Source organism: Protopterus annectens, chromosome 15.part0 (genome assembly GCF_019279795.1).
Source record: "Protopterus annectens isolate FY-2018-M chromosome 15.part0, PAN1.0, whole genome shotgun sequence".
NCBI classification, from domain to species: domain Eukaryota; kingdom Metazoa; phylum Chordata; order Ceratodontiformes; family Protopteridae; genus Protopterus; species Protopterus annectens.
Window position 1 is genome coordinate 227,074,257 of NC_056749.1, and position 18,396 is coordinate 227,092,652.

General features: G+C 37.5%; 1 protein-coding gene across 1 annotated transcript in view; it reads left to right on the forward strand.

Annotated features, from left to right (window-relative positions):
• Positions 1–4,132: 4,132 nt before the first annotated feature.
• ATP7A (ATPase copper transporting alpha) overlaps positions 4,133–18,396 on the forward strand; it is a 2,674,176-nt gene continuing 2,659,912 nt past the window's right edge. Inside the window, exon 1 of the mRNA XM_044057744.1 lies at positions 4,133–4,597. The gene's annotated coding sequence lies outside the window, so the exon portion shown is untranslated. The remainder of the gene's footprint in view (positions 4,598–18,396) is intronic.

An 18,396-nucleotide genomic window follows, 5' to 3' on the forward strand; every position in this document is an offset into this window, starting at 1 on the left:
TTTTATCGTAATTAATTTAAAAAAAATCGGGTTGCTGTATGTGTAAATAAAATGGATAGAGCATTAGAAAAAGTTTTAATATTAATTTTGAATTCTATTTGGCACTTTTTAATGTTTCATCAATCAATGTGTCTTATTAAATGAACGTATTGTGATGATTTTAATGGTATATATTGTGGAGGTACTAGGATTTTCATTGTTCTGAAGAAGTCAGCTGATTTATGGTGATGAAAGTGCTTAACAATAAAGGTTTTTGGTCGATACTACTTCGTCCCCCCTCCAAACATGTAGTCATAAATGGTATATATATATATATATATATATATATATATATATATATGCACACACACACACATATTGTTTTTTTTTTTTTTATCCAGTAGGAACAATGGTATGCTCTGTCCCCCCCCCCCCCAGGCAAAATGGGGAATTAAAGTACTGTAACTATCAGCAACTGCATATTACCCCCTGATGAAAACCTAAGTTGGTCCAGCAATGTGTGTTATATCACCTCTATATTTTACTGCTGACAATGGATAATTCTTCTGTCAAAATGCATATTGTAAAACCCATGTTACATCACTTCTATAATTCATTGCAGACCAGATAAAATTCTCCTGCCAAAATAAGTGAATTGTTTTGATGCATCGCATTGTATTTTTAAATACCTTTATTAAAATATCACTTAAGACATAGGCATGCATAAATCAATAAAAAAGAAATCAAACTGTATTAACATTTTGTCCATTTACACACACATTATGCATATAAACTTTTCTTTCTTTATAACAAATGTCTCTCAGTCCAGCATTAATAAATCATTCAATTTATGCCTTCCCTTAAGCTTCACTTCTCCTTTTCCTGAACATTATTCTGCTCATATTGTTCCCACAAATTCCATTTATTTCTATGTAATTTGCTCCTTCTCTTTTCTAAAGATCCTCTTTCCAGTTGTTTTATCTCTTTTACAATATTCAATGTTTCAAATTCATCTGGTTTAGATTTTTATTTTCTAGTGATTGCATTTTAGGAAGCCAACATAATTAAACTTAATAAGGCCTTGCTATGTCTAGGCAATTCAGATCCTATGCCCCAGCTCAAAAGAATAATTTTCTTAGTTGCCATTTTCTTCCCCAGTATTTCTGACAAGAGAACTCTGATGATTTTTTTTAATCTGTCAACTCATTATACTCCCTCAAAATCAAGTTCCCACTTGTCTCTTTCTATCCCATCACACTGTCAACATTTGCTGTCTACTTGAGGAAAAAATATTTGAAGTCTGCTTGAAGTGTAAAAATATCTATGCAGATACTTCCAAACAAAAATCATAAATCTTCTAGATTTTGTTCTATACTTGGGAGCCATACATATTTCCTCCCATTGACCCCTTGTAAATTGTTTTTCTAGTCTCTCTTCACAATCTTTTCTAACCTCCTGTGATTGATTCTTACAGCTACCATGCAATATTTATATGCCCTACTAATTATATCCTTTTTAACAGCAGCTTCTGTTCTAGATTTGACTAAAACATTTACCAGAGCAGATTTTTCACTTAGGACTTCCCTATCCCTTTCTCTTTGCCCATACTCTGACATTCATCTCTGATAGGAAAGGGCAGTCTTTTAGTTGTGGTCCAAACTTCTTCTTGGCCTCGTCCCACTCTTTTACATTTCCCTCTTTAGTTGTTTGCTCCCAATACCTTGGTTTCTCTGCCAGTTTTCTCCAGTAAATGCCAGCCCCTCTGGCCTATTTTTTGTATCCCTACTTACAGTCATCTCTATTGGCAAAATCTTTTTCCATTCATGTGGTGTTGGCTTAGTATTAGAACAGTTTCTGCAACAGTATTCTGTATGGTGATTATTATTCTGCTTAAGGATCTGCATCCAAAATCCCACTCTCCTTGTATCTTGAACCCCACCCCCCGCTTCACCATCACCCCTTTCCACTTTGACATATAACCTTCTGCTTGTGTTATGTATATGAGCCTTAATGGTGTAGCTCTAAAATAAACCTTCAAATCAGGTTATCCTAAGCCACCTTGTTCTATTGGAAGGATCAACTTATCCCACTTAACTCTTGCCCTCTTTCCCTCCCAGATGAATTCCTTCAACTTTTTTATTAATTACTGTCCACAGCTTTTCCTCTGTTTTCTAAACATATGCCTGACTTGTATATAAAACTAAAAGGACCAAACAAATTTTACTGCTTTTACCTTACTATCCATATCCCTAAACAACATTTTTCAGATTCTCAAGCTTTGTATTATCTTTCGCTTAGTCTCTTCTGACATAGTCTTGGCTGGTCCTAACAGAAGCCTTTTTATTCCATACTCATATATACTTTTATCTTGTCATGTCTCCATAAATATGGGTATTGCTGAACGAAGTCATACGTGGGTACATAATTTACAGTTATAGACTTTGTTGTATTTTCATTAATTTTATATCCTGAAAATACTTGAAACTGTCTCAGAATGTTCCACAACACTGAGGTGTCTGTTTCTGAATTTATTAAGGACAAAAGAATATCATCTGCAAAAAAAAACAACTTTTCTTGATTGCCATGCCAATTACATTCTTGAATTTCTGAGTACCTTATTTTCTTTGCCAGTGTTTCTAAATATAAAGTAAATAACAAAGGGGAAAGAGGACACCCCATCTGGTTCTTCTGTTCAAGATCAACTTATTGGAGAAGAACCCTCCCACTTTGATTCTTGCCTCCCTAGCCTTCATATATCCTCCTATTTAACCCCTTTTTATTGTATCAGGGAATGGAAACGTTTTCATTGCCCTACTCATAAAATCCCAGCTTACACTGTCAAATGCTTTCTCTTCATAAGACCCACCAACAACACCAGTACTTTTTTTTTAATTCTTCTTCCCTCTGGATCATCATTGTTCTATTAACATTGCCAAATGTTTGCCTTCCCTCCACAAAACCTTATTGATCTGTAACTATCAGTTTGGCAAAACCTTTGCCATTCTTTTAGTTAGTATAAATATAAAGACTTTACAATCATGGTTTAAAATTGAAATGATTTTCTATGACGCTGGGTCATTGCTTTTTTAAGTCAGAAACCACTTCACTACTACTCTATACTTATTCTGCACTACTTGCATTTATCTGTTATTTAACTGTATCTCTGCAACATTTGTATAATATGTATAATAATTATCTAATCACAATACTGTCATGGTTTAGTGGAAGCAGGGGCTTGGGAGATGAAACATGTACAAACAGGGGCCTGGGAGCTGAACCATTTACAGGTTGCCTGTGTCCATTAGAGACATAGGTGACAACCCAGGGATGAATTTCTTGTCCCCACCCAACTGTCCACGTTACATTTGAATTGGGTTAGGGAGGAACTCTGCTTAAGATGATTGTGGAACCTGTTCCAGAAACAGGATAGTCTCTGGGATACAGAAACAGGATAGTCTCTGGGATACAGACCTGTCTTGCCAGCAGGTCTTATTTATATCACAGGCAAGGTAACCGTTTAAGTCTTTAGAATGGTAATTCTGGTGCTGTTTGTTTTGCTGATATGCACGAGGTCCTTCAGACTGGGTCTGACAATGCCCTGTATGCCAGGCATAGATCTTCCTTCATCACCCTGTAGGAGACAGAATACAGGGAAAGGGCCTTGAGGCGGTCTGCAGAGAACATTTTACTAAGTCCTGTATTCTTTCAGTGAGAAACCTCTGTGGACATTCTATTTATTGGATATGCCTGGATAGGTACATACCAAAGGGGGCATCGTACTCAATGACAGGTCTGATAAATGCCGAATGCAGTGGAACAATGACTTCCTTGGACCTATTTCGGGTTATTAACTCCAAATAAGGCTTATTTTGCTTCTTATATCACCTCCATCCGTACATGTACGTTTTGCCTTTTGTCATTATTATTAGTGTACTAGGGATTTTTAGGTTGCTCCCATCGATCTGCATGAAGAGTAGTAGTAAAGCTGTTAAAAATCGGTGACAGCGTGACTATTTCCACAGAAACCAGATTAGTAATACATCTACAACACGCTAACATTACTAGGGTCGAAACCCAAACAACTGCGCCTACGAACTGCTACTAGTCACACAGGATTTTCTCGTACGTTCAACAGCTACTTCCGTTAGCTCATCAGGACATGACGTAATTTGTCAGCTAGCAACCAGCTGAGGAATGATACTGAAAGTGTGTGTGTGTCTGTACGTAGGGAATGGGGACCCTAACTTGTGATAGTGTTTCATTTCCAGTGTTGTGTTTGTAAGGATCTCTTGTGCAGTGTGACGTTATCTGTCATTGAGAGCTATGAAGAATTTCATAGTTTACTTATCTTTTACATCCCTGAACTGATTTTCTTTGCCGAGTGCTTTGGAATACTAATACCCACTAGTTTAATACGTTGACGTAGATGTGTGGTTAAAAGTGATGACTTTTGTAACTCGGTACTTGGCCTTTGAGCCCATAATGCTGACTAGAGGAATAGCAGCATTTTACAGAACGAATGGAAAGCCTTACAGCGATATGGAGTCCTCGTCCATTCGATCTACTGTCACCAAAAGGGGATAGAATCCTTAACATCACTTCGTTTTGTAACTTCTAGGTAAGTTGCAGCGTTTGAGTTTCATTTCAGGGAAGTATGCATTTATTTTGTCAGCCGATATTTTGGCTTATAGTAACAACTGTTGTTCGGGACAGTATAGATGACTTTATGGGCGCTCTGCTTCCGTTAACAAATTACAAATATAATTTATTTTTAACATTTCATGCAACTTTTGGGAAGTGGATGAATGTAAACGTACCCGTAAAACAGCAGGTTTTGCATCGACATGCATTTTCTGACTGATAAGAATATGGTTGGGTGTATGAAAATAATAATAATAATGCCTGTCATTGTTGAATTGCTGTAATGTGATTTACCAGATTGCAGTTTTTAGTAATAATAGGACAGACAGGGCAAAGATATGGGTTAAAATCCAGGACAATGAAGACAGTTGAGTGTTATGGATGTTGCAGCTATTGGATGTAATAATAATAATTCATCAACATGTGCCGCAAGATCCTTTGGCATACTGGTCAACCTCTGATCATTAAAAATGATGTATGATCTTTAAAAATCATTGCATAGATAAAAAAAAATCATAGCATAGGATAAAAAAAAAAAAAAAAAAAACAGAGGAGCACTTTTTTATTTTTTCAGAATAGAAGACTTTCAAGTACTAAATTTCATATAATTATTGATAAATAAATGAAGTAAGCCTACAGAAACTGATTAATAATGTTTGAACTCTTAAACAGGTTCAGTGTCATGGGTTTATAGCCACTTTGTCGTAGATTATTCTTGCCAGATAAGAGCTAACTCATTTCTGTGTTTTCTTTTGCACAGTGTGGGAAACTAGTTACAGCTGCTTAGTGAAACCAGAAATAAATTTTGTAAACTTTTTTTTTTTTTCTTTTTAGGGGAACCACTCCTAAACCTGACCCTAACCCTAAAATCCCTTACTGTAAATGCAGAAACCAAAAATCTTATCCTAACATGGGCAATGAGGTAGTCTCTTCATATAGCTTACTTTACAGTTAGTGTATGTTTGCAGCATTTCTCGTGACTGGTAGAAGTAGCTACGGATCACTCTATGAACATAGGAGGAGGAGCAAAGCTAATCTAAGAGAAAAAGACATAGGGCTTTGGCTAAATCATAGCAGTTGAGAGGGTCGCCCTTTGTAAGTGGAACTATTTGAAAGCAACAGATTTTATATTGCAGTCCATGGCATTTTGACAGAGGCTGGAATCATTTTTATTTTTTTCTGTTTTTTGCTGCTGTGCCTTTTTGTGGAGGTCAGTGTCTTGTGTGTTTTTGCTTTATTTAAACTGCTATTTTGTTTTTAGCCAATTATGTTGAATTCACTTTCTAACTTATTTTGTGTTGCATTTCTTTAATTGTAATACCTGTCCTGTCTCATTTTTGAAAATGGCCCTAAGGTTAGTTCACCTTCCAGTTAATAAATGCATAAATTCAGTGTAGTTTTGTAGGCACTAACTGTGTATGAGTTCAAAAGGTGTGGAATGTGGAAGAAAGCAGAATTTTTGTCAGGATTTTGATCAAGAAAGCTGGTGCTTAGAAACCAAAATAGATGAAAAATAGGGCTTAATTTGATGGTATGAATATAAATCCCTGTGGGGGATATAAAGCAAAAGGGATAGATTGGGAGAACAGAGAGAAGTACTTGAAGAAGGTGATACAGGCACTGTGGAGCAGGCATACATGTAAAGCTCAGGCCGCCACGAGACAGAATGGGGAATATGGTTTCTTCAGTACATCAGGAAAAACAGTTATGATGGAATTTCAATTTTAAACTGTGTGTGTGTGTGTGTGTGTGTGTGTGTGTGTGTGTGTGTGTGTGTGTGTGTGTGTGTGTGTTTGTAATATGTATAAGAATGAAAGTCGGTTCAGGGATTTACTGTGGGAGACTTTGCTCTTGCAGGTTAAATATTTCATAATGATGGAATTCTTGGGTGCAAAGCATACTCAACCCTGCTCCCATAAAATCTTTTTTTTTTCAAAGATTATTTTGAGCAACTAAAGCTGTAGTAAATCTGTTCAAATGGTGTCCTTTTCTTGGCACATCATTTAAAGGGAAATTTGTTCTGAGTAACACATAGATTAAGTAATCAGTACTGTTCATATTGTATATGTAAAAAATATATTAACTATGATTTGCTTTTCTCTTGTATGACAGTTTTATTTATATTTACTACTATTTTTGTAAATACACAGACTTGATTTACTACAATTGTTTATTTTGTATGCTGTTAATTCTGTTTTTATTTTCTTTTTGAAGGGTTTGCTTTTTTTTTTAAATTAGATTGCACATTATGTCATGTTAGGTTTTATCATGGGGCATTCTGTGAAAGTAGGATACAACCCAGTTGGACAAAATTGTAATAAAAATATATGTACATATATTAATAAACCAAATAAAATAAGTAAGGCATTGATGCACAGGCATGCCTATGTCTCATTTTCGAGGTGGCCTTCATATACAGATTATAGTATGAAATTAAAAAAAAATGCGTAAAACCAGCGCAGATATTAAAGTATTCATACTTCATAAATTGAAAGTTCCTTATTCTTTTTTACTGTTTTTTTATAGTTGCTCAGTAACATATATCAGACCAGAATTAGTGGTAAGCTACTGTTTCACAGACTTACTTTAGAAGCTGCAGCAGCTAACTTGCACACGCTAACACTTAAGTCATATTTATCTACCTGTTTAGGACAAGTTGTTTATCTTTCTTTAATAATTGTGCAGATTATCCATTTTATCCCATATGTAATATATTTTTATAGGTACATCTAGGCAGTTGTAACAGACCTGTAAGAATTTTATTTTATATTTTCCTTTTATGTCTTCAGATCTGTACTTAGTTTATTCATTTAAAACAGGTGGTGACAGTTCATGTCTGTCATTTAGACCTGAAGCTGTAATGTTGCCAAGTACAAATATCTAGCCATACTTATCTGAAATTGTTCTGTAATAGTAAGTGCTCTTATGTCCAGTGTAAAAGGCACCACTGTTATAGTTAAGGCCTGTTTATCTACCAAAAAAAAAATACAGCAACATCAGCACTGTTAAGTATTTACTGGGTTCCATCTGTCTGGTGTTTTACTTGTTCCATTGCCTTGAGAAGGTTGTCATCCCAGGGCACTGTCTGCTTTTGTTAACTGAAGTTATAATAAACCATTTCAGTGAGAAATGTCCATTCATGACAGGATCATATATGACTTTGAAGTTCAATCATGAATTACCTTTAGCAGGTAGTAAGATTCAGTAAATAGGATTCTTTCTTTTAGATTTTTACCTTCGTAACACAGATTTTTCATGCCATGTGGATGCCTTATGTAGAGCTATTTGTATTTTCTCCAAGTTGACAATACTCTTTTTAAGTAGTTGCCTGCAGAAAGGGAAATGTGTTTCTTTATAAAGTGTTGTCAGGGGCACACAATGCAGTGATATCACTACTGTTGTGTTTTATGTTGAGTTTAATACATTCATAAGTAGTGCATTAGTTTGGGGGCTGGGGTTAAGCTGAGATATCCTGTGTCTTGTCCTAAATTTACCAGTAACTACGGGTCTATTTTAGCAGTAAGCATGTGCTGATCAGTCAGCACCATGCATATCAACTTCTGTTTACTTAGTAATTAGCGAGATAGGCTGGAATGCAGGCTTAGCCAAAAATGAATGTGTTCTAGCATGGCAGATGTTTATAGCATCATACTTGGTTAATGTCCACCAGGGTCTTTACAAGCTTAGCTGTGCAACCTAACCCAGTATTGTTCCAGAGTTTCTTGGATGCCATATGGTGTGGCATGTTAGTAAAGAGGTAGCTAAGGGTTATGTATGTGTGAGGTATGTTAGTTGGGGATTAATTTACTCACTGTCAACCTCTGTCCATCAGAGACTTGGGCACCAACCTGTTTGGGAATCTGAGATTTTCCATCCAGTGTTCAAGGTTTCTTTTGAACTGAGTCAGGGATGAACTCTGGTTCACGTAGATGGAAAGCATATTCCATAGCACAGGCATCATTTGAGATGCTTATTGGTCCTTCAGCAGGTTCTGTTTATGTAACACACAAAGTTCAGGTCTTTGGATCTAGTGGTTCTGGTGTTGTTTGTCTTGCGGATACTAGGCTTAGATTGCTTCTCAGTAACCTGTAGGAGACTTAGTACAGGTATAGGACATTGCAGTGATGTGCGTAGGACAGGTTATTCATACCCTGGATTCTCCTGGTGAGGAACCTTTGAGGGTGTTCAGCTGTTGCAAGTGCTTGACTAAGCACATGACAAAGGGAGCATTGCACTCAATGGTGAGTCTGATAAGAGTTGAAAAGAGTGGTACTATTACTTCCTTGGACCTGAATGCCATAACCTTGCTTATGAGATGAGGTACATAGAATGATTTCTTACTCTCTTGGCTTTGTGTTGATCGAATGCCATATTGCCATCTACATATGTTCCCAGATTACTAACTCTCAGGTTATTAATTAACTAATTAGCCTGGGTGGACAATTTCCCAAAGAGCGCTGTAATGCATTTCTTCGTATTGAGTTTTAATCTGTGTTTTTTTGCACCAGTCATTTGGTAGTGGTAAATCCTGTTGTAGAATGTTGATGTTGTGGGGGAATCTGTGACGGCTTCCAGTTTACATTTTTCTGCGAAGTTGGTGACCCAGAGGCCTTTGACATTATTCTTGAACTCTGAGAAGTAGATGCCAAACAGGAGCAGGCCCAGCGCACAGCCCAGGGATTCTCCACTGGTGACTGGTCTCTTGGTGGAGGTGATCTTACCGATTCTGACTTCTTGGGTCTTGTCTGTGAGCCAGTTGGCAAACCAGCGAGTTATGTAAGGATTTATGCCTAGTTCCACGAGTTTACCAGTACCTGAGTGGATTATTGTATCAAACGCCTTGGCCTAGTCAAGGTAGGACGTATGCACCATTTTCCCCTCATCCATAGAAATGGTGACCCTCTTGAAGAGGTATGTCAGGTTAAGAAGGCAAAACCTTCCCTTACTAAAGCTAAACTAGGATTGGTATCTGTAAGTTGCCAGTATCCTTGTTGGTCATTTCCATCAGAATTTGTTCCATGGCTTTGCATATTAGACTTGTCAGGCTGATGGGGCTGTAGTTCTCTGGGTCAGTTGATGATCCACCCTTATGAAGAGGGATGACTGTTGCAGCCCTCCATTAACCTGGCATGTAACCTGTTTTGAGGCTGTAGTAGAAGAATGCCTCAAGTGATCCTGCTAGGTCCTCTTTTACACTGTTTAGGAGGCAACTGGGGATATTATTGTGGCTCATCAAGGCAGTGTGTTTGACTTTAGCGAGCTTCTCCAGGACCTGCTTCCTGTTGATAGTTGTGGGGGGGTGGGGGTCTGCTGTAAGGGATTTCACAGGGGGTAGTGGCATGTGCAATTAGAGCTAAATTTATCTGCCAGTAGATTTGCTATGTTACCCTGGTCAGTGAAGGTTCTGCCACCAACAGTTCTGCACAGTGCCGAGTATTATCTTTAAGATTCTTGACTTAGCTGAAGAAAGCCTTGTGACTGTCCTTTGCCTAGGAGGCTATCCTGACCTCTTAATTGGCCTTTGTCAGATGTTTTAGTTTCTTGTTTAGTTGAATCAGAAAGCTCTTGTCTGTATAAGAGTTGCTCTTTCTGATTTTTGTCAATGATTTTTTTTTTCTTTTTGTTATAAAGCCTATTAAGGTAAGGATTCATTCCACCACTGTGGTTTGTTTTTGGTGTTAGATCTTAAGGCTCACTGGTGGTGAAAATTCAGCTACTGTTGTGTGTGTGTGTGTGTGTGTGTGTGTGTGTGTGTGTGTATGTGTGTGTACATGTACATGTTATGTATGTGTATGCATAATGTGTGGTTTACTTTTAAAAACTAGCTGCTCAGAAGGGTGAGTCCAGCAGAGCGAATCCCATCATGTTGACAGTCAGAATGTCGAATACTGGCATTACTAACGGTCCAAACTTTCCCTCCTTCCAGACTTATGTTAGAGCTTGTTCCTGTGTACGGGAGTTTTGGCATTCTGTGTTATTTTCATGCATGTCTGTATTCAGCATGACGACTTTCGAGGGAAGGATGTGTCAATGTGTATAGGCAACCATCCGAGTGGCGAGTTTTTGATAGTAAACTATATATATACATATATATATATATATATATATATATATATATATATATATATATATATGTATATCTATGCACACACACAAACACACGTGTATGTGTACCAGTGCATTTATATGTAGGTGCAGGTATATTAATTTATTTTGTTTCTGTAATTCTGTATCTAATTTTGAGGTGTAGTCCCTTAATGTAAGCAACAGTGTATACCCCTTTTGCTTGCTGATCATCAGCCACCACCTTGGCTAATCGATCCATTCATTCTTTCATAAGATAGCTGAGAGGGGCTGTCGTTAATGCAGTTGTTAGTGGTGGTTCAAGTTTTTTTTTTTTTTTTGTCTTCCATGGCCTTATCTTTCCATATGTGCTGAGCAAAGTAGTGGAACAGGGACATTCAATGGGCTGACTGCTGTGGACATCACTTAACTTCAGTGAAGAATGTTACCAGCAGGCAGCCCCAGCCCTAAAGCATAGGGATGGATTTCCTTGGTCTCCACTTGGAAAGTCACACTTCCCTGTGTGCTTCCTGAGCATTTGCAACACCCCTAGGAGAGGCAAGCAAGTGACACTGTTTCATTCCTCTCCCTGTCTGCCTGGCTTTTCTAGTGCTAGAGGTACTAACTGTACCCCGGTTATTTGGGTTGCAGTTAGGGCTCCATCCTTCTTTGCTGTGGAGCCAGGCTTGACATTGTCATTTCTTAGTTGATCAACTCTTTCAAGTATCAGTACATTGTCCCTATACATTTTTGTTCCTTGTTGAAATAGTAGTACTTTTGTCTCAAATGCTTGCCACAGTTCTCCATCCAGGACCCTTGGAAGATTTTGCGCACACCAGATGGTATATTAGGACCGGGAAATCTGTAGCTGCTGGATGCAGATAACTGTAAAAATGAGTGTGGTCATTCAATTTCTAGTAGTAATGTATGTCATGGTGAAGAATCTCTTTCTGTCAACCTGTCTCTTGCAGTTCTGGATTCTAAAGTCAGTGGGAGGGTTTATATTTCAGTAGCCATGATTCAGAACCATTACATCCTTGGATGTGTGAATTTCCAGGGAGAAGACCCCTTCCTCCCTTGTGACCTTTTTGTTCAGATTTTAGATGCCACATATCTTTGATTGTAGGTTATTCTCAATGTTTCTTTTACTTCTTGCTATGCTTCTCTGTGTGAGTTGATATGCCACCTGCTGTATTACCAATCTGTAACGTATCTGGCTTTTGGTTGTGCTTATTTCTAAGTTCTGCACATCATCTTTTCTAATATGTATTTTTTCACCTTCCACTGAGTCATCCTTGTTTTTTCCCTTCATGTTCTGGCAAAAGACAAAACACATATTTCTAGGCAGAGTAAGTGCTTACCTATGAAGTGTTCTCATTTTGCTGGCAGGTTAGCCTGCTTTATTAAAAATCTCATTCTAAAAAAATAGTACATAGTTTTATCTTCAGAAGTCATGGTTTGTTATAAATAAAATGCATGTTAAAAACGTACATCATGCCTACTTTTAAAACAGAGCCTCCAACACGGAGAGTGCACGGCTCCAACACGGAGAGTGCACGACAAATACTGCTGCATAAGGTGAAAGTGTCACACCATCATAGAAAAGTTAAATTGTTCCCTACCAGCATCTCTTCCAAAAAATGATTCTGCTAGGAGCCATGTTTCATCAAGCTTTTAATACAGTGAGTTTTAATTTGGCAATTACAATAAACATTTTTTCTAGCTATAAATGCAGAATTTTAAGATGTCAGGTCAGTACTGTTTGCACTGTATTTTTGTTCATTTGTTTAATTTTAATGTACCTGTCACTATGCTATTTCCGTATGAGGGACTAAGGGAAACTTGGGCTTGGTTGTTGTATGTGCAGTCCAGGACAAAGGGAGTAGTCATCTAAATTGTAAATGACAAACACTGAACACTTTTCTTCTTAAAACTGTCTTAAACCGACTTCATCAGAGTAATTGTGGTGAAACCAAATGTACAGATATATACATACACATACATATATATGTTGTCCACCAGCAAAAGGCTGACAAATGAAATAGATTAATACATTCATGAATATTAAAATTACACTCCATGTCGGATAAAAGCAAATGGTAAATAGTAGAAAATAGTTAAAAAAAAAAAAAAAAACGAAATTATTTTAAATCATCAAATCACTACAAATGTTTAAAGAAACATGAAGTAAAATGATAAGTAATAAATAAGTTTAGTTAAAATTAAACAATAGCTGCTTTGATTTTTAAAATGCTTGCCAAGGAAACAGAATCATTTAGGCCAGGTGCAACTGTGGTATTCAGCCTAAGTTGCCAATTAAGTTCCTTTAATTCTAGGAAGGTATCTGTATCCCCACACAGAAGTGTCATCGTAACTCTGTCATTGACAAAAAATGAAAACCTCTTGAAATTAGGACAAGCAGTGGTATGCCTGTACAGTGCATTATTATTTTTTTTTCCTTATAATAATGTTCCTTTATTCTATCTTTCAACTTTCTGATAGCTTTCCCCAAGTAGAATACTTTGCAGGAACCACAGCTAGCCAAATGTACAACATAGGTGCTATTGTAATTACATTTCCTGGGCATGATAAGGTCCTCTCAGAATTGTGGAGTACTATATATGGGCCCTCATGAATGTACCTGAATGTTACTGTGGATCAATGAAGTTTTTGCCGATACCAGTTCTAATATTCTTCCCTCTTGAATAAACCACTACAGGACATGTTCCAAGACATTTTTTAATCTCTTCTGTAAACACAGTATCTCAGTACAGCTTAATAATACTAACATACTGGTGAGTGTTGATACTGAGTGGTACTACAAGTAATAGAGTAGTGGCATTGAGCAGGTCATTATGTTCAATGACAGTCGTTGTAACACTCGTGCTTACCTCTCTACATAAATTTGTATCAGTTCTTAGAATGGGTGCAAAACGTTGTGTCGATGGCCCTCCACTTCAGCCTTGATTTTCCTTAACATGTGCATAGGGTAACCTCTGTCGAAAAATAAACAAATTAATGGTGTAACTCTGTGTCAAACATAGTGTCATCAGAAGTAAGACAAGAAAGTCTGACCATCTGCCCTTTAACAATGGACTTTTTTTAAAAAAGGGGTAACAACTATCGTAGTAGAGGTGAGTGTTTGAAAAAATCTCATTCCTATAAATAAATAGTTGAGCAGAAGCAACCCAAATCTGTATTATTCCCCAATATATAGGTGAACTTTAAAAAAGAGGTTGAATTCTGCCATTGTTCAAGAAAATATTTCCACTGATTCACACTAACCTTCGACAGAATTAATACATCATGAACTGGTACCAGGCATGTGTCAATGCCAGAAATTCGGGAGTGAAAACAGCCCTCTTCTCCCACATAGCCAAAACAATGTTGGCATATATGGGGACGGAAGCTGCATCCATAGCAATCCTAGAAATATGGTGATAATATATGGGCTCAAAATTATATAAAGTTGTTATGGAGGGTTACATTAAGCAGGGCCGTGGCCACTTGCTCTTGACTAGATAGAGATGTGCATTCAAAAAGGAAAGAATAAAACTACTCTAGTCCACCGTCATGGGGGATGACCGAATACAATCAACTACATCCACAGTTATAAAAATTATGCCCTCTTTAAAATCCAACAGATTCAGAGTCTCTAACAAATGCCAGGAGTCTTTTAAAATATGTTTCAGATTCTGACACGGATTTACACTTGATCTACAAATTTAGCAACTGCTTATGTATTTTAGGAATACTGAAATTTTATGCCACCTTTGGCTTGGCCACAGCTCATGTTCATTGCTGTTCATAATAACCACCATTGTCTGGTTTTATAATGCGAATATGCTTGTCACCAGCAAGGTTATTTAATAACCCCCTCTCCTCACTTGATAAATTGTTCGGGGTCAATTTAGTCTTTTTTTTTTTTTTTTTTTCACATCGTGAATACTTCTGAATTAACCCTCACAAATTCTGTCATATGCAGAGACCAGAGGGTTGGGGGTGGCAAAAAGTATAAATTTTCCGGGGTCACCTTAGTCTTTTTGTTCACCTTATGAATGCTTCTGAATTGACCCTCACAAATTATTTCATACGCAGAGAACAGGGGGTTGGAAGGTGGCAAAAATGTACTCTTCCTCCTTAAAACTTCAGATTTAACACTAGCAGCTTTACCAAGAAAAAACATTTTCAGGTTTAAACATCTGGTGAATAACTTCAACTGTGTAATAGCTTGAATGATGTTTAACTTAAAGTTTGGAATGAAGTTAAAGCCTTTCATAAAAATGTGCTTAACAGATTCAGAAAATTCAACATCAGATAAATTAAATACCTTAAAAGGTTCCATGGAATTAACATAAACTACTTTATTACAACCACATTTACATAAACCTAATGTCTGAATCTGCCCTGCTGCAAAAGCTCACAAATGTCTTCTCTCCTTGGAGGTTTTGAATCGACTCGAGCCATAATTGATTTGAGGGTGCTGATTGGCAAGTCTGTCTGACCAATGTACTTTGGGGGTGGTCTAAAAAAAATCCATCAGTATCACCATTATCAGTAATTTCAGTGACCGAATCCAAATTGTCCCTATAGGAAACTGCTGTATTACCCTGCCTTTGGTATGATAATGGCTAAGCCTTCCCATGCTCATAGTCTGTTTTGTCTCTTTGTAACTTATGCATTTTACACTCCTTATTTTTATTAATATTGATGTCCACCTTGTGAAAAATATTAGTATATTGTTAATGTTAGCAGACAGTAAATCTTTCCTAATTCCTTCATTCGGTGCTCTCAAGTCATTATCAAGTACAGATATTTTATTAAGATGACAGTACTCAGGGAAAAGTTAGAATTTAAAAAGCTTCAGAGCTTTGTTTGATCAGTTGGATGCACTTGAGTAGGTTTCAGTGATACAACATCTACTGTGTGATTAAGACCCTAAAAAAACTTTGTTCATCTAGTCAGCTACAGTATCTTTTCACTATCCAGACTTGTTTACATTGACAGTTGACGTGGACAGTGCCCCAGTGTAAGTAACCAACCGATGGTCCTGAGGATGACCATTTTTCCAGGATGAAGCCCCCTGTAAACACCGAGCATGTGTTATATTTTAAAGCAGTTTAGTCATTTTTCAGTTTCGTTATGTAGAATAGGGCTCATATTGCCAGTAATGTAATTTTCATAATGGTTGATTGTAGTTCTGTTTTTATTTATTTATTACTAGCTGTAGGTATTGTTTAGTCTAATGTTAAATTTTTATTCTAGGGGTTTGATTTAGCTTGTGTAGTTCTTTTTGGGGGGTAGTGTTTATTTTTATTGTGTACAATACACATAGTTTCAGTTTTTCTTTAGCTTCACAACTGCTGAGATAGGGTTTTATTTTCATAATTTCTGTTGAGTTTATGATGCTTACAGGATTATAGGATTTGGATACATATGCTGATAAAGTGCATAGACTATGTTGTTGTCTTTCGGCTTTTCCCGGTTAGGGGTCGCCACAGCGGAACTCCAGTCCGCTAATGATTGGCAGTTGATTTTTACGTGCCGAGTTGCCAGCCCTGACGCACAACCTTCAACGAAGGTACGCCCATTCACGCATGTCGCCACGCAGAAGAAGCTCTAGCTGAGAATCAAACCGGACAGTGTCTTACTGTGAGGCGACAACGCTACCGCAGCACCACCACCGCGGTATGATAAAGTGCATAGACTATATATTAGTAAAAATCATACAGCTGGCGTCAGATACATTTTTATTACATGTTGATATGTGGGTATGTTATAAAGCTAAATACCTTTATACTGGTATGAATGTGCACACATGTTTTGCATATGTATATATGTATTCAGTGTTCATATAAAGTATTTTAAGTATTTAAGTATATGGATGTCTACTATCAGGAGTTATGTTTATAGGTTATGCCCCATTAAGGGGAACTCAAAGTATCACTGTTAATTAAATACAGGTGACAGTGGGTTGTGTAACCCAAGTCAGAGAAGAACCAGTAGTCTGCACTTGTAAGCGAGAGAGTTGTGGAAGCCCAGAGCATTGCCTCCGGACAAGAAGCTTTACCAAGGACTGTTTGTTAATGTAGACCAGGTACCTTGTTGCTTGGATGTAGATCAGTTCCGCAGACTTTGCGTTTATTTATTTGTTTGATGTTCAGCAGCTAATTGCTTTTGCTTAAAGTGCAAATTGTTGGCTGCACTAATCTTCAACATTATTGGATACAGTGGATTTAAATGTTAGCTTGAAACTTTTTTTCTGAGGTCCTGCCTTAACCTGTTGCTGCCAGGTAAACAGAATTCCCTATAGAGGGATGTTTTTCTGTGGTCTCTGGCACTGAAAAAGCCTTCACAGTATTAAGTACTGTATTGGAACGCACAGTATTAAGTACTGTATTGTAACACACCACAGTTGCTAAAAATTAAGCACACCTTTTTTCAGTTGCTGTTTGAAAGATCATGCTGCAGTCTGATAGAGTATAGCTTCTTCTGGTCACTGTGCTGCATTTGGATCCATCCATCCTCAACCCCTTTTCCCATTTTGCATATGGGGTTGGGGTGTCACTTCAACAGTGTTAATCCTCATGAGATAAGGTTTACACCACTGGGTGGCTAGCCCTGCTTCAGCAGTTAATCCATACCACTCATTCGCACAAACACTCACACCTACGGCCAATTTAGAGTGTCCATTCCACCTATTGTATGTCTTTGAAATGTGGGAGGAAGCAGAAACACCCAGAGGAAACCTACACGACTGCAGGGAGGACATGCAGACTCTGCACGGAAGGCACCACAGTCAAGAATTGAACCTGAGAACCTCTTGCTACATTTGGATATTCATGGTGTGTTTCCAGGAGGTTATACCTGCCTTTAGTGCTTGTACTTTGTCCCTTGAGGGGGTGCACATATCCTGCGTTACTGATGAGATGGCGAATGTGGAACAAATGATTGCTGCTGAGTGAATGGCAGTGGTTGTAAAATCCATTGTAGCCCCCAGAGCCATACTATTTCTGAAGTCACTGGCCCAGAAAGAGGATTTGGAGGCTTGTGTAGTTGCTTTTGAGTGAATTTCCAGTCAGGAATGATTGGGCTGGATTGACTGGGCTTTGATACTTTGTACACAGCTGATGGGGGATGGGGTCCCTTCCATTCTGTTATGGACAGGAAAGCAGAGTACAAATACTATGAGAAGGTAAAGAAAAGTTTACTTGGCTGAGGTTGAGGTTGAGGTGGGATTACAGAGGAGACCCAAGATCACAAATTTCATGAGTTGGCTTTTTCTAAAGATCTTATTGTCTGAATTAAAGCAGATGGTATCTTTATGGTTAGACACAGAGGGTCTAAATAGTTAGGAAACGATGACATAGATATTAATGATTGGTTTAAACAGGCTTTGTCAGATGTAATTAAAAAGTGGGTTAGTCAGATCTAAAAGACTGAAAATTTTGTTACTCTGGTGTGGAGAGAGACAGAATTTTATGAAGTGAAAGTCAGTACAAAGGGGAGTGTATTAGACTTGACACAACAGTTATTCATTAAATCAAAAAGGAAATGGACCACATTGCTAAATTCTGTAATATTGACTCTAATGCTAGAATTTTTTTCCCTGGACCTCCACAAAAAAATGGGCAGTGACCCAGTTGGACCATCCAGGTAAACAAATGCCATATAACCAAATAATTCTGATGTGAATGCTAAATATACTGAGAA